General features: G+C 29.4%; 1 long non-coding RNA gene across 1 annotated transcript; it reads left to right on the top strand.

The window, feature by feature from the left end:
* Positions 1-741: 741 nt before the first annotated feature.
* On the top strand, positions 742-2,104 carry LOC104878227 (uncharacterized). The gene is made up of 4 exons (XR_002029502.2): positions 742-828; positions 926-994; positions 1,139-1,318; positions 2,015-2,104. It is a non-coding gene; the product is annotated as an uncharacterized LOC104878227 (long non-coding RNA).
* The last annotated feature ends 1,629 nt before the right edge of the window (positions 2,105-3,733 follow it).

Genomic DNA, 3,733 nt, shown 5'->3' with positions numbered 1-3,733 from the left:
GTCTGTCAATGACGTTTCAAAGGTTGTAGCCATTTCTATCAAACAGAATCTTCTGGATCGTCTTCGAGGCAAGAAAATTCAACACATTCTTGAAATATGAGATTAGTGTTTTAGATTTGTTCTTTATTTTTCTTGTCTGTTTTCTCAGGAACCGAAGAACGGGATTTTTTTTTTTCGTTTTTTTTCTTCCTATTTTTGGTTTTATGGTTCATTCGATTTTTGGGAAATTTAGGAAAATTAAGCAAGAAAATGCAACACATTCTTGAACTATGAGACTAGGAAATGTTTTAGATTTGTTATTTATTTTTCTTGTTTATTTTCTTGGGAACTGAAGAATGGGAATTTTTTTTCCGTGTTTTTTCTTCCTATTTTTGGTTTTATGGTCCATTCAATTTTGTAGGAAATTTAGGAATAAGCAAGAAAAATGCAACGCATTCTTGAAATATGAGACTAGGAAATGTTTCGGTTTTAGCTTTTTGAGTGTCTGAGCACAAACATCAACCTGACAGGTTGATTTAGATCATTTCTATCAAGTTGTTTGGTTGTATGATGCTCTGACCTCTTGTTGTCCAATTTGTTCCAATTTAGCATTCTAAACCAAAGTATTTGTAGCATGCCATCCTATGTTAATAACCATTTCCCCATTCATTTTCTATTTGTGGTTTTACACACCATAATTGCTCAGATTCCTGTTGCATCCTCTATTATTTCTGCCTTTTGATTTGATATAATGGTAATTATAGGTATACTTCAAAAATGCTTCTTGCTACAATTGATGAACACCATTGAGGAACTTATGATTTTATTTATTTGCCAATTGACTTCAAAGTAAGTAAATCTTGCATGGATGGAATTTCTTTGGGGAAGAAAATCACATATGGCATATGCACATCTGATTCACCTTTTTACAAATTCTGTTTTACAGAACAAATGCAATGTGGGCTATGCTTTTGTCAACATGATTGGTCCTCTTCATATTGTTCCATTACATCAGGTTTGAATCCATGGATTGTAATATAATTATACTTAATATTTTTTTCGACTTTCAAAGGAAAGCTTCTTGTCTACAGAATTTCATAAGGTCTACAACTGATATGGACTGAGAACTGCTAATCAGAATGTATCATATATTTCACAGGCATTCAATGGAAAAAAGTGGGAGAAGTTCAATAGTGAGAAGGTGGCATCTCTTGCATATGCTCAAATTTAAGGAAAAACTGCTCTTACTGCTCATTTCCAAAACTCGAGCTTGATGAATGAGGATAAACATTGCCGCCCTATTCTATTTCATACTAATGGTCCAAATGCAGGTGATCAGGTAGGACATCTGACATAAAGTATGTTCTCTATTTTGTTATTCTTTATACTAATTGGTAATGACTATTAATGTATGATTACTTGTATACCTTTCCTTGATATTGTCCCTGATGAGGAAGGTTTATAAAATATTATATTATTATGCATAGTGATGTTAAGTTAGACTATTTTTATTTTTTATTTTTACTATAATTCACAATGTGCAAATGCTGATCATTTAGTTGGTATAGTTTCCATTGGAGGTCATCTCATTGACCTGGGCTCAGTTTCCCCTTGAGTGTCCCATCTTTATCATTGAAGTTTAATGCCCACTAATTGAATATGTTTGTAACCACTTAAAAAGGGCATTGGGTCCAAGTTGATGGGCTAAGAGTGCTTTGAATGAGTATATCCATTCCTGCCAAAGTTATATCTGTTGTGATTCTGTCCATGACAATTTTTTGTCATTGCATCAATTAAATAGGAGAAATGCGTGGTAAAATATAGAGTCAAGATTGTGAAAAGTTAAAGCCATTAAATTTTGGGATGTGTCAATTGGAATATTTTCTGACTGTTGACTTGTATTTTTCTTAGTTTCAATTACGTTGTAATAACTTATAGGCGAAAGACTCTCCTAGATCATGCTTTTCCCTTTTTTGGTAATTTTTTTGAAAATCATACATAAAATAGAACTTACCTCTTTTTCTTGTGTGGCTAGGAGCCATTCCCCATGGGTAGCAATATACGATCAAGGCCATGTAAACTGCTTTCTAGAGCACTAACTGTAAGACCCTATATCAACTACAAAAATCATACCATATCCATCCCAGTTTTTATACTTCTAAATTTTCTAGTTTCCTTTAATTTACAGTTTAATTCAATTAGAAGTTCCCCACTCTTCTTCATTTACTTCCTTTGCTTTCCCATTCTTTCTGTAAAGCCTAAAAAGGTGAAACCATATTCCATTTTTTAATTGATGTTTGGTACTTATCATAGGGTCATTTGTTGTTATACCTAGTTGCGACTATTTTAAGTTTTAATAAAATTCTCTATTTGCCAATTTAAAAATGGAACTCAAATCCCATAATCACAAAATAATAGTACATACAATCTACCTATTTACATGGATGAATCCAAAAACATATTTGTTTTATTTATATATTCTGTTGTGATACCTATCATTTTCAAGATTCCAAGCTTCTTGTCTCAATTCTGGAGGAGTTTTTAGGGTGGCAAGGTAGTTTTTCAAGATTTGAAAAAAACCTTAAAGGAAATTACACCATTACCCCTCACACCATATGTAAGGCTAACTACATTGGGGGTACAATAGTCTATTAGCCCTTCTCTCGCCTTTTCTCACTCACCTATTAATTTACCGAACTAAATTAATTACTCCTTTATTTGAACAAAAATGAGGAAATTTTAAGTAAATATAAAAATTTTATTTTCATTCTTAAATGCATTTTTGTATTATTATTATTATTATTATTTATTTTATAGTAATATATGAATTTTTTCAATTATATTATTTTTATGATATTTTTATTTGAAGTTTTTTATGCGAAAGTGTTTTTTAGGCTCGTGTTTTTACTCGAAGTGTTTTTAGTGGAAGCATTTATGAAAGTGTCTTTAGAAGAATTACCAATCTAATGTTTCTTAAAAAAAAATATTACAATAATGATTTTTCAAAATTTTAAAAGTATTTTTTAATTTTGTTAAACATTTAATTTTTTTTAAAAAATATTTTTTAGGTTAAAAATACTTTCTAAAATTACTATCAATGTCAAGCCTTCTTTAAAAAAAATTATTATTAAGTGTTAAAATCTATTACAATATATAAATTTTGAAACTAACTTGAAATTATTTTTTAAAACGGTTTTTTTTTTTTTGTTATTTACAACAAAAATAGTTTTCAATTATTAATTTTTTTTAAAAAAAAATTCTAACTTGAAAAACAAGTTTAACAAACTTTCGACAAATATCAATTTTTGAAAATTTGTTTTAAAAATAAATTATTATTTTTAGAACAAATCTTAGGTGTTTTTAATTATTTTTTATATTAAATAATAATTTAAAATATAAATAATTTTTTGAAAACTTTAGTACGGGTCACAAATCATTTTTTTTTTCCCTTCAATTTGTTTAAGTTAAAGTATTGTAATTGATATTTAAGCTAAAAATTTAATCACCATGTACCCAAAGATTGGGTTGTGCCAAATTTATTTTTAACCTAAATTCGGCCAATGTGGCTTGCCCAACTTAAATTTTGGGCCCCACCTCAAATAAAAGCAAAACTTGAACTTGAACCCCTTAAAAAATATCTGGGCCAAGTTGGGCTGAAAATTAAATTCCTCATAATAGGCATCCAACCAAGGGAATGAAAGTACACAATGAGCTTGCATTTTAGTCGGGCCTTTTCAATCTTTTTTGTTTGTTG

Source organism: Vitis vinifera, chromosome 18 (assembly GCF_030704535.1).
Source record: "Vitis vinifera cultivar Pinot Noir 40024 chromosome 18, ASM3070453v1".
Classification (NCBI taxonomy): domain Eukaryota; kingdom Viridiplantae; phylum Streptophyta; class Magnoliopsida; order Vitales; family Vitaceae; genus Vitis; species Vitis vinifera.
Note: the sequence above shows the minus strand (reverse complement) of the source record. Positions and strands in the feature narration are given on the sequence as shown.